We start from the raw sequence: 27,431 nt of genomic DNA, 5'->3' as shown, positions 1-27,431 counted from the left end.
AGAATATGCTTAATAGTGATTTGAGAGAAGTAGAAGGGTAGAATGTATTCTGGGCAGCTTGACTCAGTGTGTGTGTGTGTGTGTGTGTGTGTGTGTGTGTGTGTGTGTGTGTGTGTGATGGAGAGAAGGTAAGAAAGGATAGAGAATTCTATAAGGAATTATTATGAAACAGTGGATAGCTTGTCAATTAGGGGTTATAGTAAGAGTGCTTTAGAAGATGCAATGAGGAGGACTGTTTATGATGGAGAAATCAGCAGTGTGGGGTTGAATTTCAGTCATGGAAATTATGCAAACAACATGCGACTATGGAAGAGGGATGGTAGCAGAAGGGATTTTCTGGATAATGAGATGGAGAACAAAGAAATGTACTTTGTTAGAAAGTATTCCCCTTTTTCTGAAACAATGAGAAGACTGGTAAATGAGTCTTGGCATCTCATAACATGTGATGGATGAACAGTTTGGCCATTTATTCCTTAAGTATGTTAAATTCTCTTTTGGGAGATATTTAAATTTGAAAGAACTGTTGAATCTTAGGCAGGTTAGTGTAAGGGGTGATAAGGTAGGCATATTCCCTTGTGGCCATTGTAGGGTGTGTAATAGGGTTAAGAATTTGACAGGCAGACATATTAAAGGTAGAAAATTTATATCCACGGGTCAGTTCAGGTGTAGCTCTTGTGGGGTGGTGTACATTTTGGGCTGTGGGTGTGAAAAAATTAAGTGGTATATTGGACAGTCGAAAAGAATGGTCAAGGTCAGAATTCTAGAACATTTGGAAGACATTAGAAATGTAAACACTAATAGTCCTGTTGCTGAGCATTTTCATGTGGTTCATGGGGGGGGGGGCTGACCATAATTAGTTTTTTTTGCATATTGGGACAGCCTTGTATAAGAGGGGGTGATTTTATTATGAAATTACTGAGGTTAGAATGTAAGATGATCATTAATTTTAGCACACTTTTCCCTAAGGGTCTGAATCTTGAAGTCAATTTGAACATTTGATTTTTGTAACGTGAACTGCACATTGGGTCCTTGGGGTTTCAGGTTAAGGAAACTGAAGCACTTTAAAATACCATTCGTTGCTGTAAAAGTTGGTAAAACTTGGTATCAAAGTTATGTGTGTTTAGAAAATCATTTATGCATTATATTTTATATGTATCTATTATATAATGCATTTTAAATGGACAATTCTTGTGCTTTAAGATTGGGTGCGTTTTCAACAGTGTTTAATAATTAAAGAACTTTGTAATTTTCTAACCTATCAGCAGGGGGCAATGGTGTATAAAATGGAGTCTTGTTTTCCTTATAATTTTTTCTTGAAGGTGAAATGCCGAGGTACCAGTAAGGTTGCCACCCGTCCCGTTGTCAGCGGAACACTCATGGGTTGAGGCCTCTCATCCCGCTTCCCGCAGTCACCGAGCATGGGACTTTAAAAGTCCCATTTTCCCCTTTTTGCGATCGCGATCGTGAATTCAATTGCCGTGGAAAAAACAAAAATACTTCATTTTTTTCCACAGCAATGCGGCTACGTCACCACCCGGACCTGCAGTTAGAGGGATTCCCTGCTAGGTCCGGGTGGTAATGCAGCACAGTAATTGGCTGCAGGGATTGGAGGGGGTGGGAACTTGCTCAGAAGAGCCCCATAAAGGTAGCAGCTGTAGAGCACTAAGCTCTACAGCAGCTGCGAAGATCTGATTCTATTTCTCCAGCCAGCCCAGCCAGGAAAGAAGCCAGCCAAGAAGCCAGCCAGCCAGCCAGCCAAGCTAGCTAGCTAGCTGCGATCTGATTCTATTTCTCCAGCCAGCCCAGCCAGCCAGGAAAAAAGCCAGCCAAGAAGCCAGCCAGCCAGGAAAGAAGCCAGCCAAGAAACCAGCCAGCCAGCCTGCCAGCCAACCCAGCCACTACTTGAACAACCAACTAGCCATTCCAGCAGGAAGGAAGCAAGCTAGCCCAGCAATAACTGTGATAGTGGTAAGTAGATACTTGCATTTTGTGGCTTTAGTTATTTAAAATAGGAATAGTGTGCTTTATTTAAGTTTTTAATGTTTAGAGGTAGATGGGGATGTAGTATGCAGTATTTAAGTCTGTGCAGTGGTTACTTTGAGACTTTTGAGTACTAGTTTAAAATAGGAATATATTGTGGTTTAATTTTTTTAATGTTTAAAGGCAGATGGTGGGTGCAGTATGCAATATTTAAATCTGTGCAGTGGTTATTTTGATATTTTTGAGTAGTAGTTTTTAAAGATATAAAACCTGAATGTATATGTAATTGCTATTATTCTTGAGGGTATGATTTGGAAGCATTACTTTTAAAAGGCTGAACTGCGTATAGAAGTTGTTTGTTTCTGTTGGGGGGGGCAGTGAAATATAAATTTAGTGTGATGCATTTCTATTGTCGTAGCTTTTTCTGGGTATTGTCTGTTTGCAGATAGAAAATGTTCGAGCATAGTTTCTCACTTTTTTGTATGGAAATTTGCGCAATTTAAAGCTGTTTTCAGGAAGTTACGATATACTGTTTAGGTAATTTTTACTGTTAGTTCCTGCAAGTCCATGTGTATATGGTACAAGTCTACCTTTTGAGGGGGAATGTTAACAGTTAATGTAATTCATTTATTATTCTAGTAGGTACATGTTGCCAATTTGCCGAAGCTGTTTCAAGATTGTTTTCATTTATACTTATAAATGTGTGCATTTAACTTATTATGCATTTTTAATAAGGTTAAAATGTACTGCTTTGCTTGTAATGTGAATATGGGTGTGTTGCTTTTACTTGGGCCTGTTTATTGCATTGCTGTGCTGGATAAATTACTCTTAATTGCTATGTTTTGAGGTAAAAGGAGCCCATGGAGTCTGCTGTACATTGTAGTTTATATTACTTCTCTTGCAAGAAGTATTTTTAAAAGTTAAAATGTTTATGGACTTTCCCGTTTAATTTTTTTTGTGGATGGATGCTCAGAAGTTAATGCAATGTATTTGAGATTGTGCTAAACCATGTCGTTGTTACAGGGTAGTTTGCGTTTATAAGTAGCATAGTTTGTATTTGGTGTTTTAGTGATGTCTTCAACATACTTATGTACTGTTTTCATTATAATCCGATTACGACCAGTGCTGCTGTTGGGCATGTTCATTAATAGATCATTACGCTGTGTAAATTAGTGCCATACATTTCTTTTAACTGCTGTGGTCAAAAGCTAAGTCAGGTCTATGGTATCCACATGTGGTTACCTTTTTTTGTTTTGAGGGGTGGGGTAAGGTGGGCATGTTCAGTGGTAAAAATAATGCATTTCATTTTCTACAAGCTGTATTAATGTTAGTTTTCAATGGCCAAAATGCCCCCTACATTACCTCCTTTACTATTTGACCTTTTTCAAACTGTTTGTAAACTCTTTTGCTCCATTCCTTGGTTCTTTCACATGCCAATGTTTTTCAGGCCAGTTCTTTCACATGCCAATGTTTTTCAAGCCAGTTCTTTTGTGTGCCAATGTTTTTCGAGCCAGTTCTTTCACATGCCAATGTTTTTTGAGGCAGTTCTTTCGCATGCCAATGTTTTTCAAGCCAGTTCTTTCGCATGTCAATGTTTTTCAAGCTAGTTCTTTCACATGCCAATGTTTTTCAAGCCAGTTCTTTCGCATGCCAATGTTTTTCAAGCCAGTTCTTTTGTGTGCCAATGTTTTTCGAGCCAGTTCTTTCACATGCCAATGTTTTTCGAGCCAGTTCTTTCGCATGCCAATGTTTTTCAAGCCAGTTATTTCGCATGCCAATGTTTTTCGAGCCAGTTCTTTCACATGCCAATGTTTTTCGAGACAGTTCTTTCGCATGACAATGTTTTTCAAGCCAGTTCTTTCGCATGCCAATGTTTTTCGAGACAGTTCTTTTGTGTGCCAATGTTTTTCAAGCCAGTTCTTTCACATGCCAATATTTTTCGAGCCAGCTCTTTTGTGTGCCAATGTTTTTCAAGCCAGTTCTTCCACATGCCAATGTTTTTCGAGCCAGCTCTTTCACGTGCCAATGTTTTTCAAGCCAGTTCTTTGACATGCCAATGTTTTTCGAGCCAGCTCTTTCATGTGTCAATGTTTTTCAAGCCAGTTCTTTCACATGCCAATGTTTTTCAAGCCAGTTCTTTCGCATGCCAATGTTTTTCAAGCCAGTTCTTTCGCATGCCAATGTTTTTCGAGCCAGTTTTTTCGCATGCCAATGTTTTTTGAGCCAGTTCTTTCATGTGCCAATGTTTTTCGAGCCAGTTCGTTCGTGTGCCAATGTTTTTTGAGCCAGTTTTTTGTGTGCCAATGTTTTTTAAGCCAGTTCATTTGTGCTGTGCAGCAGTATGTTACTGCACCCTACTAACACAGTGTTGGTAAATATGTTGCATATCAGGTAAGTACAGATTCAAGCATGAAGAGAGCAGCAGTTTCATCACAGTCAACCAGCAGCAAGAGAATGTGCAAGTGGCAGGACGTTTGGAAAACAGAATTTGACTGGATTGAGAGATGCACTGATGTCAAAGCATTCTGCAGATACTGCAAGAGAGAATTTCTAGTGACCCACGGTGGAAGAAATGATGTTGCACGACATGAGGCAACTGAACAACATAAGACTGCCATTCTTCAAGCTAAATCCACTCACCTGATGACAAAGTGGGCAAGGAACGCAAACCTTGAGGGACCAGAACTTAGGATCATTGCAGCAGAAGCCTCTGAGGTTTTCCATGCTGTTAAGCACAATATTTCATATAACAGCTTGGACTGTGCAGTAAAGTTGGCCAGCCAGTTGTACAGTGACTCAGACACTGCAAATAAACTATCTTGTGGCAGAACCAAGGCTGAAGCCATAGTTGAAAATGTTTTGGGACCACACTCATTGGAATGCCTCCTGCATGACCTTCAAAAACCAGGTACTTCATTTGCAATTTCATCCGATGCTTCCCACAAGGGGAACATAAAATTATTTCCCCTTGTTGTGAGGTATTTTTCTAAAGAAGAAGGGATGGTGAATGGCCTTTTGGACTTCTATGAAGACCCTGATGAATCGGCACAGGCTATTTCACAGCAAATTTCCAACATTATGGAAAGGCACTCCTTGCCCTGGAACCATATTTCAGCTTATGGGGCTGATAATGCCAGTGTGAACTATGGGAAGAAATCTGCTGTAAATACCAGATTAAAAGAAAAGTGCCCATCACTCCAGAAGGCTAACTGTGTTGCCCATATCATTCACAATGCAGCCAAAAAAGCTGCAGCACAACTACCATATGACATGGAAGCATTTGTAATGAGACTTTTCAGCCACTTCTCAGGTTCGGCCACAAGGACCAGAGACTTGAAAGACTTCTTTGAGTTTTGTGGCATGGAATTTGAGAGTCTGTTAAGACATGGGCCAACAAGGTGGCTGTCACTACTCCCAGCCATTGAAAGAGTAGTGAAAAATCTCCCAGTGCTCCAGTCCTATTTCCTCTCTCAGGGAGAAGAGGAGACCCCCCCCCAGCAGATATGGCAGTACTTTTCAGCTATTGAACATGGTGAGAATGAATTGCCTACGCTGCACCAGTACTATTTGCACTTTTTCTGTGCTGTTCTTGTTGATTTTAATGAACATATAAATACATTAGAAAAATCAGCACTTACTGCCATGGAAACTTTTTGTGTAATGGTCTCTCTGAAGCAAAAACTGCAGGCAAGAGCTGAAGGTGCTTTCTTTGGAGGGAAACTTAGGGCACTTATGAGCACATTAGACAGCACTTCTGCTAACAAACTGAAAAGAGACTTCATTCTGTTCTTGGAGACAACAGTGAAATACCTGGAGCAGTGGTTTGATTATACTGAAAGCAACTACTTGTTTACACTATCTAAATTATCTCTAAATGAGCCATTTGCCTTCGGTGGCTTGCTAAATGTGACCACTGCCCTGAGTCTGCAGGATGTAGATGAAGATTGTCTTTTTAGGGACTACTTAACAATTAGGCCCTCTGTCGAACAGTTATGTAACACAAGCTTGACTCCAGGAGAGAAGTGGCTGAAGCTTTTCAAAGAAGGGCCTGAACTGAATACACTCTATCTGGTAATTGCTAGGGTTTTATTTATACAGCCCTCAAATGCATTTGCAGAAAGAGTCTTTTCATTGGTGAAATGTAAATGGACAGATGTGCGAAACCAATGTAGTGTGGACTTGTTAAAAGCTGAACTAATGATGAGTGTAAATTACCGGATGAAATGTTGTGACTTTTACTCAAATATTGTTTCAAATCGGGCCCTTCTTCAAGCCATAAAATAAATTCAAAATACACTTTTAAAAAAAAGTGATTTATTGTACTGGTGTGCAGTATAAAGTACTAGGGTGCAGTTCGTAATTTTGTGTTTTTCTTTGTTTAGCATTAATTTGCTAGGGTGCATATGTAGTACTAGGGTATGTAGTTTTGTGCTTTTTCTTCGCTTTAGCTTTAATTGACAATAAGTCTTAATTTTATTCTTGGCTTCTATGTGGCATGTAGAATTCTTTCTGAATAGCAATGGTTGGTTTATGAATTTTTTAACTTTTTAAATAAACAAGTGTCTGTTTAATGAGTAGTGTGTTTTTTATTCCTTTAAAGTTTATTTATTGTTAGAACTGATTAGTGGGTGTTTGCAGTAATAGTTCACTTCATTTAAATGGTTTGAGTTTTCAGTATGCTGTAATGTCACAATGTTGCATCCATAACTAATACTGCATCTCCTTTAACAACTCTGGTGATGTCGTGGTGGGGGTGTGGCCAGTGTCATGTTGGCCACACCTCTATCCTGTTGACCACACCCCCATGCCCGACTTTGCCCTTGTTAAAAGGTGGCAACCCTGGGTACCAGATGTTTTTAAATATAAGTGAATGAACTCCAGCCTTGTGCGGCTCATTTTTGTTTTCAAGATAGATTTGCTTGGTTTAATTTTTTATAAAATTCTATAAGGAAGTCAGAAGGTAATAGGTTACCAGAAGGGCAAGATTTGAAACCTAGACTGGATGCTACATTTGGAGGAGAGCTTTTCATTATATTGTTAACCTTGTTCCAGAATAGTTTTGGCAAATGAAGGGGGGATGTTTGTGCTGATTTTAGGTGTCTGACATTCTGAATTTTCATAGCCTGTTTGGCAATGTCCTTTAGAGATGTGTAATGGTCTCAGTTGCTTGTGTTAGGTTATGTTTCAGATTTTCCAAGGCTTTATCTCATAGTTGCATTAGAGTTTTAAGTTTCTTGGTTAGCCAATGATTTTTAGAGTCCTTTAGAAGTCTCAGGAACATGGAGACGTGTGTCATGAAGTGAGAGAAGATATTCTGAAAATTTGTTGGCAGCTGTGTTAGCATCAGTAAGAAAAGTCCTGTGGACCAATCAATATGGGAAAGGTGTGTGTAGAATGGGGAGTTTGTGTAAAGGCTTAGGTCTGAATGAAATTATTTTTAGAGGGGTATTTTATTTTAAGGTTTTGCTAAAATGGAAGGTAATAGGGCAATGGTAACTGAAGGTGGGAGGATGAGTGGAGATAAAGGAAATATTGGCTGGGTGGGAAGTAATTATGAGATCAAATAAAGAGTGGTGATTTCATATGAAGCTGGGTCTGGTGCTGTTCTCTACTTACTGGAGTAGCTTGGGCTCAGCATGAAATTCAGTTAGGTTATGTTTTATACGTTCTAGAAGAAACAGATAAAAACTTGCAAGAATAAGAAATCGGGTTTGATGTGAAATCATGTGAACAGTAGTAGATTTTTAAATAAGACAAATAATGCTGGGAGTGGCAGGACGGCAAAAGCCAGGTAAAAGTGAGACTAAGCATCAGACAGCATAAGAACTAACTTCTCGGCTGTCCCTAGTTTTGCAGAACATTTTTGATTTTGCATCATATTTCTGTCCTGTCCCTTGTAAAATTTTTGATTTTCTGGTAACTCAGTGAGCATTACAGTCAATCAATAGTGCCAGACATTAGAGTTTGGTGCTTCTTACTGTTCAGAAAATGCACACTTATACAAAAGTTGTTATTCTACTCATGGTTTAAGTGAATTAAAGTGATATTTATAAACCGCCTCTCAGTTTGGGCCTTTCTTCCCCATTATTTTTGGTTTTGTCCAGAATTACTGAAAAGAACGGAACCATCATAGAAAACCTGAAGCTCAAAAAAGATACTCGCTTAGCCAGAATTTGTCTAAGTATCAAAGGGGAAATGTCTACAAACTGAACTGATAAGCTTACTACAGTGATTTCAGACAAAAATGGCTTGAGAGTCAGATGTGGCTGGTGAGTCTACTGAGCCAAGGGTGGGGCAAGTGGTGACAAAAAACAAGAAAGTCACTGAGACTGATACACACACAGTAATTACACACACACACACACACACACACACACACACACACACACACACACACACACACACACACACACACACACACACACAATTATACTCCTGACCATTTCATTTACAAGTGATTTGCACTTTGTATTGATTGCCTGAAACAAACAGCAGTTAAGAGCTGTCTCTGTTGTACAGCTTTGTTTGCTACATCATGGAGCTCGAAATAAGTCAACAGCAAAGAGTACTTGGAATGTAGAAAATCTCTTTCATTGGTCTTTCAGTCAAGCCAATGAAAGAGAGGCACTGCTACAGGCAATTCCAGCCACAAAAACATATTTTTGATGTGGTTTAGGAAGCAAAGCAACTAGACCTTTTCCTTTTTTTAGATCAGAGAAGTGGAGGTCAGACATTTTTAAAAAGTTGGAAAAGTAAGCCATGCTGAGCCAAAGTTTCATAAGCCAACTGAAATTGCCAATGGCCCACATCTGGCTTGTGGGCTCGATATCTGAGACCCCCATTGAAACAGGAGAGGTTGCATCACTGAGAACTGCACATGCCCTTAGGTGGTTATGATGTCATACCTGCTCTCAGTTGGGTCATACTGCCATAAATTCTCATGAGTAGATGACTAGCCTTATACAAAGGGATTTGTAGGCAAGTTACTACAGGATCTAGATGGCAACTGATGCTCATCTCCACAGGGGGTGGTCACACACACATGCAGAGACCCAGGCAGATACACCAACACATATATACACAGAAAGCCACTCACACACACAGATGGCAACTCTGTAAAGCTCATAAACCTGACAGTAACCTAATGAAGGAATTTATGCAAGGAAGATACAGTGCAAATCCTTACTGGCACACACACACACACACACACACACACACACACACACACACACACATGCATGTTGACTGTATATAGGACATCAGGACATCAGAAATCTGGTTGTGACCTAATTAATGAATTTGTAGAAACAGTGCAAACACTTACCAGCGTGCACATGCATTGGACAGTCCTTGCAACTGCTGGTGCTGCAGTTACTTGTTTTGCTTACTTTATTTATGTATGTATGTATGTATTTATGTATGTATGCATGTTTTACAGTCACTAACAGCCTCTTCTTAACAGCTGCTTTTAGTAAGGAGAAGGAAATAAAATGTCATTCTCTTTTTCATTCTCAATAAATGTGGCAAGAAGGCCATCCTTAGCAAGGATAATTAATATGGTGGCCATTTTTTAAGCCATGCTTCACAGCAATTTCTCTTTCCAGTCCATGCTTCAATGAATAATATGTTGTAAAGAAAGCATGGGCTTCTTTTATTGTGCTCAACCCAAGCATTAATACTCTGTTAACTTGTTCTCCAATATACTATAATTTCCATTTTTTTTTCATTTTCTACAAAACAAGATTATTACATATATCTACATATGTATACATGAGTCTATGTCAGAAGACTGAGTTTTCAGAAACTCGAAATTCATATGGTGGAGACCATATGATTGAGTTTACGAAAACTCGAACTTCAAAAAAAAAAAAAAACACAAATCTACTTTTTTTTACATTTTTGCAGGGGTCATGCCCCTTACACCTCCCATGTAGGGGCTGCACCCCCACCCCCTGCAGATTATATAAATACTCACACACATATATATTGGTTTTCAATGTGAATACTTTGACTTTTATCTTATAACAAAGAAATCTTTCATTGAAGCATTATTGTATTTTAACACTTTTTTCAACAAATGAATTTCAGCGCCAACCTGTGTTTATCTTTTAATATTATTTGGAATTGATGGCAGAAGAGTACTGTGTAAAAAAATAGCATGATTTTTCTTTCCTTTAGACATTTAAATAATATTTGTCAAGTGATAAAGAACCTAACACTGATAATGACAACATTATTAAATTACTTAATACTTTTTTTACAATTGTTATTAATACCTTTTTTAATTTCTCCAAATCTTTTGGGTTTCTAATACCATGATGGGAATGGACCCCATTCCTAAGTTAAAGTACGATTAAAGTTCATGAAATTAGTATTGTTTCACTCTTTGATGTCAGCCAAAAGTGCTCTTCACAGCATCCACAATGTGCCTGTAATTCGTACAGCTTTACGTGTATTGGTAGCGTATCTCAATATGATTGTAGACTCTTTTTTTATAAGACCCATTGCTCCAACTACTATCAGAACTATCTGGGTTTCCTTCTTCCACATTGCTCTAGTTTCTGTTTGCAGATCCTGATATTTTATAACTTTGTGTCTCTCTGTACGCAGAACACTGTAGTCACTGGGTGTGGTGATTTCAATGATCAATGCTACTTTCGTCTTCTTTTCTTGGACCACTATATCCAGTTTTCTAGCATCTATTTTTTTAACTGTTGGAAATGGATGATCCCATGTGATGTAGACTTCATCATTTCTGTGATGCTTTGTGGCTCATGTTTCCAGTGTTTTTCAGCCACTTCAGTACCATAATGTTTGCACAATCCCCAGTGCAACAGTCTCACCACATTATGCCTTTCAGTATACAGTCCTTCTGCCATTAGTAAGTCGCAACCAGCAACAAGGTATGCAACTGTTTCCAATTCTGTTTTATAAAACCTACATTTGTCTTTCTCCCACATGTTCAATGGACTTTGTAAACCAACATGTACATAGCCCATATCTTGTGCTACCAATATTAACCTTTCATCTCTTGGTTTGAATTTGCCTCTCCTTAACCATTCTGTCCCATTCAAACTCCCCACCTGATACTGTCCCTGGAACACAGCGCTTTGAGCCAGAAGCGAGAACCCAAGTAGGGCTCACCCCCCACCTCACTGGGTAAGTGAAAAAATGATGAGTAGTGGTATTTCACCAGTGGCTGAGGCCTCCACCTTATTCTACACCTCTCATGTCTCTTACAGTGCCAGACTAGAGTCAAGTTCAACAGGGTCTTCTTTCCCCACTGATTCTGCCAAGCCCATTCCCTTGGCTGAGGTTTCACTAGATGGTAGGTAGGGACAGTGGGGATCTCGGTTATCCATTCATGCATGTCACTAATTAGATGATGAGGCATTTTGCTACCTTTAGAGAGTCATAGTTACTCCCGCCCTTTACCCATGCGTCATTGAATTTCTTCACTGTGGCATTCAGAGCACTGGCAGAAATCACATCTCATTAACACCTGTCTCAGGCCTTCACAATGCTTTGTTTTAATTAAACAGTCAGATTTGCCCGGTCCGCCCCAGTTCTAAGTCAGCTGCTAACTGCAACTATATTTGATGTTAGCTATATGCAGTCATTTATGAACCTTAATATTTTAATATTTTTAGGCTGAAGAAAACCTGCAGAAACCTCACTGTTTGGCCTTGTCCACTTGTGCTATAGTACACAGACATCAATTTTAAACTATACCAGAACATTTTAAACCTTGGAGGCCTTCATCTGTGTGGTGTGGTTATGGTTAGTAACTAGGATGGTTAACCATTAGTCTTTGTTTATTATTAATATTAAATAAAAATTCTTTCAAAGTGGTCTCCACAACATAAACTCGCCACTCAACAATGGAGGCGAAGTACTGATTGTTTTTCTTCCAAACAGCAAATTAGTTAATGTAAAAAGCACATTCTGTAAACCAGCTGGAGAACTTTCCACTATTAAAGGTACAGCTTACAGGCAACTCCATTATTAAACGTCTGTTATGTTTGCTTGGAATGCCATTAACAGAAATAATGAACTTTGACTTTGCATTTAGATATTGAGATATACTTGCAATCTCAGAATCTTTTTATGAGATTTCCAAAACCATCTCAACAATTATATCTTGGATGGCAAAGTTCATCAAATATTTTGTGTGCGATATAGCACACTTGGATGCTTCTTCTGAGCTTCTTTTCATATCTTCAAACATACCTCTTAACCACTTAATAAAAGAATTCTGGGAAAATACAGAAATATTGGGGAGACAAAGGCCCAAAAATAGGGACAGATTTTAAATGATGCTCTAATGAACTTAGAAAACTTCTAGAATAAAAAGGCTATGCATTGTTTGAAGAATATTAAGTGTGAAACTCAAATGCTTGTCTTTACTTAATGTCTTCAGTCTTCAGTGATCTGCCAGAAAACTACAAATTCTATGAGGAACAATCTAAAACTATGAGGTAAAAATCTAGACTTTCTGCTAGAATTAGACAGTTGAGAAGTGTGCCTCCAAATTTTCCATTAAACTTATCCCAAGAAGTGTTCTGTAGAATGGACACAAATAACGTTTATGTGAAACATGAAAAGGAAACACCCCGATTTATTTTTTTAACTTCAGACTACATCTTTCTAATTCTTTCTCAGAACTGTGCTGTTCCTATTAATTAACTGAAGACCAGTAACTAAGCATTTTAATCCACACTCAAATTTATGGGTTGTCTGGAGTCTTAAACCCGTGAGACTTTGAAGAATGTGTGCTATTTTAGTATAGTAGTGTGGCATTATTCTCATTTAGTGAAGGATAATATAATTACTGCTAGGAGCATTTCTGCCCTACTCGATAATATGAAGCTGCTTATAACAAAAGTTTATTGCACTTTTCCTCCCCTTAATTAGTAGTGTAAGATTTTGCATTTATCTGTTTTTCTATGCAGTAAGTGCATATTTCCTACAAAACAACTCCCTCTACCATCTCTTTTATTGTTTTGGTCCATTTATGTTTGCAATTGTCCTTATATTTCAATGCACAAAGCCCATCTTCCCTTGTTTACACATTTAGTAAGGACTGTGCAAAGTACTTCTGTGGTTATGCTGTTTTACATTAAAGTAAGCAACATACAATTATTATATCTAGTCACCAGTGTTTGCATTTAAATAATTCTAGTTGTACTATGACTACCATTGTTAGACAATATGACTGCTATTTTCTATACCTTGAATTGGTTGCAATCTGATGGTACATAATTTGATGATTTATCCGTTTGTAGACAGATGTCGAATTCCTTCTATAATTTTGTCTGTACGTAATTGTTCAGTCAAGGTCATTGATTAACTGATCATACGCATTTCATACAGAGTTGTCTATGTTACACTGTACATTCTTATACTATCTTGCTTTTTACATGTTCATTTTACTCCTTCTCTTTACTTACTTTGTTCTTATTCTGGCCCGCTCTACCTTTATTATTTACTATCCTGATGCTTCCATCTTCATACTGCCCCTGTTGTGTGTAGTTTCCTTTCATTCTGCTGTTTCCTCATTCAGTTTGTTCCTTAACACTTTTTCTGGCATTTCTTCTATTTGCTCCCGTTTCCTCTGAGGTCTGAAAACTCTTTTGCACTTGAGGTTTGCTGTCACTGGAGTTTGCTCATTTCACTGTGAAAGCAAACACAGTCTTGTCTAAAGCTGTTCTCTTGCCATTTGGTGGACACCTCTGTTAAATAACAATACAAAGGCAGTTTCTGTGTCTGTTGTTAAAGGAATATTTTTGCTATGGCTGCCTTTATGCAGTGTGTCACTCTGTCCTTGGCTTCCATGTGTTCTTTGTTAGCTGACCACGGTGCTTCTCCAGTTAGAACTCTAGGTATGTATGACATATACTCTGGTAAATTGGTAGATTTACCACTATTGGTCATTTTCTTTAAATCCCCCAAATCTACAGACAGTGTCAGTGCTGTGGCATTTCCTAATCTTTGACCTGGTTCGATTTCACCTGGTTTCAGTACAAGTGCAGTATTACTTCATCTGCAATGCTATTGGTTCTAGAAGAATTTTAGTATTATTTATCTTTTCCCATGCTGGTGTTAGGCTGAACACTCAACATTTTTGTTTTATGCAATCCTTCCTATTTCTCACTTATTTTTACTACTGAGGTATCTGGGTGGTCTGTTGTGGATATAAGCGAATTGACTGGTTACTGCACAGCAACTAGCTAGTCAGCATCACTATGCTCTCACCCCCATCCCCAGTCACACCACTCAGTTAATTTACACCTAAACAAACCATACCCACATTCGCCTATTTATACTTCTCCACCATATTAATCAGATGGAATAACTCATCTCCTCCTATCTAATTTCTGAACTCTGGCCTACTACTTTCTGTGGCATATTGCTTGTCACCTCTACAGTACTTCATGCATCTACAGAGTGAATCCCTTATTTTCTCAACCCCTTTCAAGTCCTCTCATTATTTTGTTATATTAAAACAATTCAGAATAATGGATTCTCAATAATACTTTTACAGTGATAATACTTATCCCATTACCACATTTTTATAAAATTAATTCAGTTTCCACTACTAAGACACACTATTTTAAAGCGTATCATATCTGTCATTCAAATGCTTTCTGCTGTTTTTGTAAATATCATATTTTGTACAATTTTACTGTTCTCATTATGGACCTGCATCCAAGATCCAACTCGCTCCTTATTTTGAGACTCTGCCCATTTCATCATAATTTCTTTCCATTTTGATTTTCAGTCTTATGCTTGTGCTATGTATATAAGTCCTAGACGTGTAGCTCTAAAGTATCCCTTTAAATCTGGTAAGCCTAAGCCACCTTGTTCTGTAGGGAGAAATAGCCTAGCCCATTTAACTCTTACCCTCTTTTCCTTCCAAATAAATGTATTCAACTTTTTTAATTATGGCTCACAGCTTCTTCTCTGCTTTAAACATATACCTAACCTGTACATAATGTTAAAGAGACTATAAACATTTTTAAGACACACAACCAAAGCCTTCTTAACTTTTCTGGTAATGCCTCTTCTTATAATTCTTCTACCTATAATATTTTTTCATACATGTCAACCAACATCCATATCTCATTGTCTTGACCTCCATATCTTAAACTCTCCTCCATAACTAACCCATCATAACTTCCATAAATAATCTTTCCTCAGTGCATGCAGTTACATTATGCAGACACACTGCATTTCACTTTTAATATCTCACACACACACATACACACACACTCCAGATTATTGTGTAAACTGATTGATTTCCTCTATTGCTACTTTAGTGGATTACACCACTTAACCCTAGCCATGTGATAACAAACAGCTCCATTCTTCCCAAAACCCATTCTTAACCAACAATTTGCCCATATCAGCATATGTCTGTTAAGTAGTAGCTGTTATTAAAATAAGCTAGGATGAATAAATATATTATTTTATCAGCATTCCTCCAATATTTCAGCAATACCATCATGGGTAAAAGATGACACACTTAATCCACAGCATCATTTCCCTTGTTATAATTACACATTCAGTGCTGATTGTGTAATTAGGTAAAGCAGCAGAATTCCTTTTTCTTTACAAGAATAAATACAGGTTAAAGCTCAATCATCTTTATCTAATATTTCCCTAACTGGTTTATAGTCAAAAATCTACTCCACAAATCTCCCATATTAATTCTCACTCTAATTTATTTCCCAGTCCTGCCTCCCAAATAAATGTAAGAAAATCCTTACTGGACCACTTAATAACAAACTCTTATACCCTAATCATACTTATTTCCATCTTAATATCAGCTTTGAAGATCACTCTCATACAAAATTCCAAATAATAAACTCCCATCCAAACTAATTATTGTTTAAACTAAATTCATCAGAAATATCCAAATCCTGGAAAAAAACATGACACCATCAACTAGTTCTCAGTATTCAGTTGCATCAATCCTAATGTGGCTGTGTAACTCCTGACCAACATTTTCTTAAAACTCTAAGACTAACTTTTCTTAATTTTCTCAATAGTATACAACTAGGCCCAATGTCTGTATCAAAAGAGGTGCTAGTTCTTTTCAAAACTGGAGACAATACTTGGCAGGAATGGGAAAACACTTAACCCAGAAAAACAGAGAAAAGGTTATTAATTTAAGAAGTCTAGATAAGAAAGACATTATCATTGCAAACTTCTCTTTCTATAATCTCAACAAATATTAAGACAAGGCAAATCTAAAAAATTCCAGATATTAGTTAATCAGGTAATGGTTCATACTTCCAGCAATACTCACAATGCAGAAAACTCCAATAACTCATGATAATGTCCCTTCTTACTAAATGCCTTTGTTAAGGAATTCTGTCAATTACTTCAACACTTAAATTCACTTATTTGTCATACTCACAAAGCAATGAATCTCATATATACCTCAGTCCTACCATCAAATCTTAAGAAAATGAAACAAATGAAATCCCATTACACAGTCATCCAGATTCAGATCATGTCCTCACATGGTTTATCCAACATACCAAAAAGGATATGGTACCTCCTTTATACCCCCATTTTAATCTCTGTATTATAACTAATATAATAATCTTTGGAAGTAAATGTTTGCACATCCATGTCCCAAAATGTTCAAACCAATCTCTGCTTCACCAATTACCATTCAACCTGTTTTAGGAAAAATTTTAGAAAAACTTGTAAATAACTGCCCTCATATAATCAATAGTGTAGGACATTTTCCACCCATCCACATGGATTTTGGTCAGGAAGGACTAGTATGACAGTCATTTCTATCTTAATAGATGATATTTTCTAAGCCATCTAGCAGTAGTAGTTTTTATAGAAATTAACAAATCCATTGATCTAGATGATCAAAAAATACTGTCTAATGTTTTCTCTGCCACAGGCATTACTAGCAGTCCTCTGCAATGTTTCAGCATCTGCTTATTGATGCAGAGATTCCTCTGTGAAAAGAAACATGGAATTGCCCAGCTGTTTACCACTTTGGAAAGATGTCTTACTGGAATCAACTTTATTTTGTCTTTATTTCTCATTGCTTATCACCAGGCTACCAAATGAACTTCCCAAATTCCCTATTATATTTTATGCTGGCAACATATTGATATATAGGTCCAAACTATCCTTAAGAAAAGCAAAGTTCAAACCTTATAATGCTCTCCAATGAGCCACCTTAATAAGAATCTTCTTTGCAATAGTAAAACAAATATAGCCTTTTGTACCCAACAAAGATGTCTCCCAGGCCCTTTGTCATGGAAAGTCCTACACAATAGCAAAACCCTCTAGAATCAACATCCTACTTCCGGTGGGACTTTGATAAGACTGATGTTTAAATGTTCATTTTCAGGTTAATAAAACTAGAGTCAAAAGTAATAAACATCTTCTTGGCAAAGAACAATTCTCATTGTCACTTCCATGAAGAGAAGATTACTATTGGGAAGGAAATTAACTGTTCAGAACCAAATCATGGCCTCCAATAACAGCTGCCATTTCCTAGTGGAATATCACTATTCTTCAAACCATAAGTAATGAGGTTTGTAGACTCATTATCTTTTGTCCTTATACAGTGGTTTGCTTTCTCACACTAGCAAAAATAAAATGGCTACCAGTTCAAAAAGAGGCTACATTTATTGCCAGGATTTCTTGCCCTCATACTACAAAAATTAAATTTCTTTCCATTCTTTTCTTGTTGGCTAACCATTAAGATTTCTACATCCAAACTAAGATCCAGCTGTCTTGCAGGTCTAGCTCTTCAAAACCCACATATCGGTCCTTGCTGCACCTCGTATAGCTTTACCCCCATTGCACCTCAACTGTAGGAATCCTTTTCTACTTTTAGAAGGAAATATACTCACACCAAAATTAAGGGATTAACTTAAAAATTAATTTGAAAATGACTTCAAATGGTCAGGTTCACTTCTCCTACTGACACTTCAGTAAACTCATATTTCTAGCCATTGTTAATATTTTTTCAAATGCCTGATTACAAAGGTTATCATCAACCACTTCCTTCCTATTTTTTCCATGCCCACACTAAATAATACCTATTCCCTTCCCCAACATTGATGGATTCCTTATACGTTCTAACTTTAACCCATTCCACCATTATCCCAAGTTTTATCATCTACTCACATGATAAAATATTTTCGGTATATTTTATCCTAGTCTCTTGAAGACATTATAAAAATGTGTGTGTGTGTGTGTGTGTGTATATATATATATATATATACATATATATATTGATTTTAATATGTACACTATATTCATTACAATCATTATTCTTCCTCTTAGTTTTACAAGTTTACATCTGTTTCTACATTTCATCATTTATAGCTACTTACTTATTTCAAATTTGTGTTTAAAGCTGACCTGTAAGACACGTTTTGGCCATTTATTTTGTAACCTAGAATGACATAAAAATATTATTTTTGCATCAGTTACTACCCTGTTAACACATTAAATAAGTGAATAAGTAAATAAATGCCACTTGAATCAATGTACTACTGTCTAAAAATAAAACTTATAAGTGTGTTTGATTTCATACCTAACACACAAGACAAACTGAAACTGTTACATATTTTAGAAACTGCATATTTTAATTGTATACAGCAAAAAAATCTCTTTATTGTGTATTACTAGGTGTATTATTACACTTATTTACTCCATAGTTATATGCCTGCTTTTGGTCTTGACAATGACTGAAAATGATCCACTCATTATTCCACTTAATGACTTAAAAGCAAACAGTGACAAACAATCATGGTGTAAGTCTATACTGTAAGTAGTGTCTTTTTGCAGCTACCATGCAATGGCCAGTTCGGATTTGGTCAGTCTTGACAATGCCATTATAAGGCACAGTTCAGCTTATTCAGATTGTTTATCAAGTCTAGAACAATTGCAGCTGTATTACTATGCATCATTTTCTGCACAACTGAGTTACCTAGCCTTTTTAATGTTATGTGTGCAATGAAGTGATCTGTAAAGCAACACAAGCGTTCTATGTGTCTGAAATGAAGAGCAGGTTTTATCAATGGCAAAGCTTATATTCTGGCAACCAGATGAATGGCATGCCATTCTTTATTGATCCATAGCCTATTTTTCAGTCTGTTGAAAAGTGAAGAGTTATAGCAGTATTTTTTTCCAGTTGTCTTATAGCTGGTACTAGATAACATTTCCTCTTTCATAAGCACTGGATGCTTTTAACATGCTATTTTACACCATGTATGTACATTATTAAATGCTTAAAACTTGTTTATTAACAATTGCTAATGTGTCCAGTTAGACCAATAAATTGTATATATTGCTGTCATTAGCCAGTAAGAAAAATGACTGTCATATTAACTTTACCTATTTGATATTAAACAATGGAAGCCATGAGTAACTGGTCCTATAAAGAAAGCCACTTTTACTTGTTTACAAGTTTGTTCTTTTTGCACTTTAAGTTTTCTCAGAGCACCCTACTGTTAAAATAATATATATATATATATATATATATATATATATATACTCACACACACACACATATATATATATATATATATATATTTTTTTTTTTTAATTAGTAACAAAAGTCTACTAGGAACATATCCATAAGAAATGTATTCCTGTTCCTTATATTATTCTGATGAAGTTCTAATAATAGGACAAAAGTGCTTAATAAAATATTATTACTTGACAACATTTGGCTAGTGACTGCCTGACTCTAACATTATCTTTTCATTGGTTAATACTCATAATCCAAAAACTGCCATGATTGTCAGAGATTTCTGAACAGTAGTATGTTATCCTGGGTATATAGATTTTGGAGCAGTCTTTGCATACTTAACTTTTTTAAAACATATTTGAAGGAGTGTAACAGCCTATGTAAGATTTTACAACTACTTGTTTATTCATTCCTACAAAAGGCAAATGGTCCATAGAAGGCAGAAGACTAATAATTCTATCTCTATATAGTTTAAGAAAAGTAATTACTTACAAGAGGAAATGTAGTATTTTACTTAATATTCTTCTTCTTTCTCTTTTGGCTGTTCTTGTTAGGGGTCGCCACAGTGGATTATCTGTTTCCATTTCTTCCTGTCCTCTGCTTCTTGCTCTGTCACATCAAACATCTGCAAGTCTGCTCTCAACACATCCATAAACCTTATCTTAGGCCTTCATCTTTTCCTCTTACCTGGCAGCTCCATTCTTACAATCCTTTTCATAATATACCCAGCATACCTCCTCAGTACATGTCCAAACCAATGCAATCTTGTCTCTCTGGCTTTGTCTCCAAACCGTCCAACCTGAGCTGACCCTCTAATATACTCATTCCTAATTCTGTCCATCCTTCTCACACCCAGAGCAAATCTTAACATCTTTAACTCTGGCACATCCAGCTCTGACTCCTGCCTTTTTGTCAGTGCCACCATCTCCAACCCATATAACATAGCTGGTCTCACTACCCACTTGTAGACCTTCCCTTTCACTCTTACTGGTACCCATCTGTCACAAATCACTCCTGACGCTCTTCTCCTAGCACCCCACCCTGCCTGCACTCTCTTCTTCACCTCTCTCCCACACTCACCATTGCTCTGAGCTGTTGATCCCAAGTATTTAAACTCATCCACCTTCACCACCTCTACTCCCTGCATCCTCACCATTCCTCTATCCTCCCTCTCATTTACACACATATATTCTGTTTTAGCCCTGCTGACCTTCATTTCTCTCCTCTCTAGAGCACATCTCCACCTCTCCAGGGTCTCCTCAACCTGGTCCCTACTCTCACTACAGATCACAATATCATCTGCAAACATCATAGTCCATGGGTCCTCCTGTCTGATCTCGTCTGTCAACCTGTTATTTTACTTAATATTAAACACTGGCATTATTTAATAAAATAAGACTATTATCTAACTGTTAACTTCCTAAACACAGTTTCGCTGCAAAAATGGAAAAGGAGCAAAAAGACTAACTATATGCTTCTACAATTCATTCAGAGATTTAAAAAAAAATAAGAATTACTATGAAGATGAAGGTATCCATTTTAACTTCTTAATGCTTTTACATTTAAGCTACATGTGGAATAATAATTTGTCTGATGACTGATTTATCTACTCCACTGATTATGTTTTGAAACTTAAGACGGCATACATTTCTTTTTCTCTCTTCTACCATTTCTTGTTAATGTTTCTATTATTCTGCAAAACATATTATGCATTTGCACTTGTTAATCAATTTAAACAAACAAGTAAAAAAAAAATACTGAGGTCAGCAACAGCACAACCCTATTCTTGTAAAACCTTCAAAACACCAAAACCTACTACAGGAACACTTTTTTTTTTGAGTAGACAATGTAAAAACATAGATTTTAAGCAACAAGCACTTATCTTTACCCCTTTAAACAAACATATCATGTAATTTCAGTGACTCAGCTATACTTTTAACAGGACTTTCAAAGCGCAATGGGCCTGGAGCCATGTTGTTTAGTTTACAATTCAATCAACAAGCAAGCACACATAATGTTTATTTTGTGTAATACATCTGACATGCATTCCATGACCAACTCAGTAATTAAAAGATCAATGCAATAAAATGATGCACAGTTATAAGTTACTTTTCAACACGAAATATAATACCTTTCATGCTTGTTTATTAGTAAGCACTTCTAAACCAAAGTGTCACATGGTTTAGGACTAGTTCAGTACACATATTTACAAGGAGACATGATGACAGCAGATGACAAAAAGTATGGTGCCCAAGACAGGACCTGCAAAGTTGAAACTATCATAGTTTTAGAGGAAATTATTACAACGATTTACTGATCTTCCAACATTGAAAAATATTTATTTTGTTTTATATGTAAAGAAACAAAGCACAGATGACCAACATTCCATCAGAGAGTTTTTCCAAATGGTGTAAAAATAAAAAAATTAGGGGTGCATGCTTTCTAGACAAAGCTTTTCTGAACAAAGTGCAATGTCAGAATTCAAAGAAAATTTCTAAAAGTAGTAGAAATAAATGCCTTGAAATAATACAAAGAAGCATATGATAAAGCAAATAAGGCTGAGACATAAGAAAATATGTCATGTGTTCTGTGTTATATCATAATGCAAATGATTTTCTTGATTTTATATATATATATATATATATATATATATATATATATATATATATATATATATATATATATAAAGATATATTTTAGATGATAATACTAAAAATATAAACTGTGCTACTGTTCCATATAAACATTGTACTCCAGTAGAATTATTACCCTAAAACCCTTGTCCATTACTCCCCACCCTAACCCCATCCCCTCTTTTAACAACTCTGAAACTGTGATTGGTTTATTAAAAATAAACAACCATAAAAGCATCTGCATCATTTGCCTCTATATTCCCCCTGGTAACAATATCAGTACTCTTGAAGACATCCTCTCCTGGACCTCCTCCAATATTAACCTGGAAACCTTCATTATGGGTGATGTAAATATTGACTGGGGAAAAATAAATAACGCCAATCCCACTATAGCCATCAACCTATTCAAGTTCACTCAACTTACTAATTCCTTCACTCGACCCAACAAATCTAATCCCCCTGGCACAATACTTGACTGGATCCTAGTATCTCACCCAAATAAAATTATAAAATCAGGCGTCACCTCTGACCCACTAGAAGACCATTTCCCTGCCTTCGCCATTCGTGCTACCCCCTCCTCCCCACACTCTCACAACTACATTCATCCTTGTAACCTATCTAACTTTAACCCTACTTCCTTCTGTAACTCTCTTAAACTATCCAACTGGAACCTCCTAAAAACACTACCACTAGTAGCCGTAGACTACTTCAATTCTACATTTTTTAACTGTCCTCAACTCCCAAGCCCGTATTAGAACAAAAAGAATCAAAAATATTTACTCCCCCTGGCTCTCTAAAGACACTAAAAAGATAATACTTCAAAGAGATAAAACCTGGAAAGCCCACCTTAAACATAAGGATCCACAAACCTTCCTCATATATAAGCAGTTGAGAAACTTAGCCAAAAAGCAAATCATTAGGGATAAAAAGTCCTACTATATCCAACTACAAGAAAACAATGCAAGAAATCCTAAACAATTCTGGAATTCTATTAATTCCCTCCTTAGACCAGGTACAAAAAGCAACCCCTCCCCTGATACCAGCAAATCAGACCTCGAAGTAGCCTCCCTTTTCAATTCATTCTTTACCTCTTCTATCGCTGATCTAACTAAAACTTTCTCCAACAATAACCCTCCCACCCTCCCTGCTCAATCTTCAGTCCCTGCATCCCTTGCCCCCTCCTTTGAACTCAAACCTGTATCCACCAACCTTATAAAGAAGCTTCTCCAAAAACTAAAGCCTTGTTCAAGTGCCCCTGATAACATTCCATCTTCCTTCCTAAAAATGGACTCTATTGCCATACCCATCAGCATCCTAATAAATAGGTCTTTACTTGAATGCTATGTACCCAAACTATGGCGCTCTGCCTTCATTCTGCCTCTCCTCAAGGGTGGCAAAACTTGCTCTGTCTCCAACTTCCGTCCCATCGCCATCCTCTCCCCTATATCCAAAATTCTTGAAAAATGTATCCACCTGCAACTCTTGCCATTCCTTACCAAACACCAACTTCTCTCCCCTACCCAACACGGCTTCCGCCCTGGACATAGTACTACCACTGCCCTTCTCTCCTTCTTACACTCTGTCAACTCAGCACGTGACTCCGGTAACTTAGTCTCCTCTGTTCTTCTAGATTTATCCAAAGCCTTTGACACCATCTCTCATTCACTCCTTCTAAACCACCTCTCTAATCTCAACATCTGCCAAAAAACTCTCTCTTGGTTCTCCAGCTACCTATCAAACAGGTCCCAAGCTGTGAAATGGGGCCAAGCTACCTCTTCTTTCCTTCCTACCCCTACTGGTGTACCACAAGGTTCCATTCTAGGCCCATTACTATTTAATATCTTTATTAATGACTTCCATAAAGCTCTTCCCAACACCAAAGTTGTGCAATATGCCGATGATTCCACTTTAATCTGTTGTGCCCCAAATCTAGCAGAACTAAAGACCCAAACACAGATTGCCTTTTCTACCACAGAAAACTGGATGCTCCAAAATCATCTTGCCCTAAATGCAAACAAAACTAAGATCCTCCTTTTTACCCCATCTAAATCATCCTCTCTAGATAAGAACTCATTTAAAATTACCAGTCACAACACCTCCACCACTGAGATTGTCTCCTCCACCAAGCTTCTCGGCGTTATAATTGATGACCAACTAAAATTTAATGACCATATCCAACTAAACATAAAAAAAACTCACATAAAACTTGGACTACTGTATAGAAATAACCACTTCCTCTCTCCTCACACCAGACTTACGCTTGCCTCTATTTTCCTTCTTCCCTCCCTTCCTGTACGGCGCTCCCCTCCTCACTAATTTATCTTCTACACTTACCTCCAAATTGGAACAATGCTACAACAAAATCTCTAGATTTGCCACAAATGCCAAATCCTCCTCTCATCATTGCACCTCCCTCCACTCCTTAAACTGGTTGGAACTCCCCAATCACCTTGACTTTCTCCAAATCTCAACAGCCCACAAATTATTCTTCCACCCTTCAAACTGCCCTGCTCTTTCTAATATTCTACAGCCTTATACCCCCCTTAGATCACTTAGATCATCTCACCAAAACCTAATCACAATTCAAAAACCTAAACACCCCGCAGGTCAGCTGCTCTTATCCTTTACCCTAGCCAAAAAATGGAACTTTCTGCCTTCCTCACTTAGGACCTATATCAACCCAAATATCTTCAAAAAACAGCTTCATTCCTACCTCTACCAAAACAGGAAATGCAATTGCACTCCTCAGCCTTTACCTCTGAAGCTATCCTCCCACTTCTCTCCTGGCTAACCTCACTTACCTACCTAACCTCTTTAATATACTCAGCTTATATTCCTAATTAGTACATCCTGATTTCTTTCCTTCACCAGGATTTTCCCCTTGAATAATTGGGATTTTTTTCTTTTACTTCTCAGTCTCTGACTACTGTTATTTGTAATACAACAGTCTCTGAAACTTTTATTGTTACTTTTTATTCAAATTTTTATGTAATTTCGTTTATGAATTGTACGTAACTGTATGTAACTAAACACATGGAGCTTTTCTCCCCGGGCCTCCACTGAAAACGGGCCCCCAAGCCCAGTGGACCTTCCCGGTAATCAAACTGAAATAAATAAATAAAACAAAATCTTTGTTTTTTGCAGAATGTTAGCACAAACAAATGTTTATCCAAATGATCAAAATGGTTTGCCTTAAGAAAACACATGAGAATTCCCGTCTCAGCAATGTAAAAGTAACTTGCAAACACAAACAATATAAAGTGCTAATATAAAGACATTTTCTCCAGCATTAGCATGACAAATGACTGGAAGTGAATTAAGACAATCAGACCAGTAACCAAATACTGAGAGAGGAAGCTCAACAAAATGGTGTGAAGCACAGTTCTCGGGTACAGCAAACAATTCCTAGGGACAGCACTGGGCATAGGTTCAAAATCTCAACTCAGGAAGGCACTCTAAGGAAAGCACCTCTTGGTTAAAATAAAACCAACACATAGTCAGACATAAAAATACTTTTATTGTTAGAATACAAAAATCACAACTAAGCACTTTCATCCTTGTGAATCAGGGACTTATTCAGAGTGAGCCAATCATGTACAAATATTTAAAAGGGCCTCAACCAATCGTTGACCACCTAATAAAAACACTTAAATACAGTTCATCAGAAGTACGTAAAAAAAAGATGAGTATGAAAACAACAACATAGAAAATAAATGTAAAAATGGGAAAAAACATAAATATGATATTCTAGATAAGCCAAACACTATAAACAAATTCCAAAACATTAATTTCTAAAAAATGACTAGCCGCGGTGGTGCAGCAGTAGCGTTGTTGCCTCACAGCAAGAGGTTCTCCCGTTCGATTCTCGGCTGGAGCGCCCTCTGTGTGGAGTATGCATGTCCTCCCCGCGATCGAGTGGCGTTCGAATGTGTGTACCTCCGCTGAAGGTTGGGCGTCGAGCTGGCACCTCGGCACCTGTAAAAAAATCTACTGCCAATCATTAGCGAACCGGAGATCCGCTGTTGTGACCCCTAACCGGGAAAAGCCAAAAGAAGAAAAATAATATCTAAAAAAATGACTGGAAGTGATTAAGTAATAATGATTCATTAAGTGCACACTGATCATTTGTATTAAACCAAACAAAGCCTCTACAAAATATTTCTGTTTATTCAGATGTATTGTTTAGTATGACCAGAGAGCAGCTTACATCTGTGTGGCAGATATGAAAAAAATATAGAGTGGTTAGCTTCTCCATGGATGAAACTGCACTAATTTCTTCACTTTCTTATTTTTTAAACTTAACTGGCATCATTTAATGTGTAATTAACTGTGTAAGTGTATAAAAGAATAAATCAGAAGTCGTAAGAAATAAAATGACCTATAGCTTCTCAAAGATGAAAAAGTAATGTGTCAGCCCACACAATCATGGATTTTCCTTTGAGCACATTTGTGCTGGATAATAGAAACATGTGAGAATATTATTAAGACTGCAGTTCATGTACATTCTCAGGTGTTGCTAATAGTTTGCATTTTAACCAGTAGCTGAAAAGATTTTTAGTCTAATCGTACAATTTTTACAAGATGTATCAAAGCATTCTATTGATATAAGACTCTGGTCCTAATTTGCTTATTAATTTGATATATTAGGCACCACTGTACTGCAGTTACTTATAAGCATATGGGTCTTACTGTACAACTATTTATTAAATGAGTTGCATCATTTTATGCTCATAATCAAATCGATGAGTATGAGAAAAGGATTTAACCTAATGTGACATTCCATTTCTTAGTGGCAGCATAAGCCCAAAGTAAAAATATATAAATAGGGGGGTACAACAATCGAAGTTCTTCATACTGTGGGTGCATGGTACATGCCCCCTTGCAAAAATATTGTTTAACTTTTTTAAGTTAATGATTTTGAATGGTCATATTCACTTAGGACATGCTGTTTAACTTTGCAGTGATCAGCACTAGATTCATATTTAGCAGTGCTATTCAAAACATAACTCAGTGATAGCACCTAAATAAACAATGGCAACATCTATTTTTATGTAAGACAAGAAAATGTTCACAAACATGTTATCACTTTTTATGATATATATTATTCAAAATATAAAGCAATTATAACACCTAAAAACGTGAGACTAGCATCTATTTTCTTTTTGTGAAGAAAACTAATGCCCACCATATGACTGCACAAAATTAGTACCAGGAATGCTACATCGAGTTTGCTCATCATTCACTTTCCTTATTACTGTATTGTTTTACTTATCTTGCTCAGTATTTCTAAAACAGAA

At 37.0% G+C, this 27,431-nt stretch overlaps 1 protein-coding gene across 1 annotated transcript in view; it reads right to left on the bottom strand.

Moving 5' to 3' along the window:
- Positions 1 to 27,431, bottom strand: part of LOC122790589 (potassium channel subfamily T member 1) — a 1,237,971-nt gene that overhangs the window by 127,726 nt on the left and 1,082,814 nt on the right. The window lies entirely within an intron of this gene.

This window comes from Protopterus annectens, chromosome 16.part0 (genome assembly GCF_019279795.1).
Source record: "Protopterus annectens isolate FY-2018-M chromosome 16.part0, PAN1.0, whole genome shotgun sequence".
In the NCBI taxonomy this organism is placed as follows: domain Eukaryota; kingdom Metazoa; phylum Chordata; order Ceratodontiformes; family Protopteridae; genus Protopterus; species Protopterus annectens.
The sequence above is the reverse complement of the archived record's forward strand: the minus strand, read 5'-3'. Positions and strand labels throughout refer to the sequence as shown.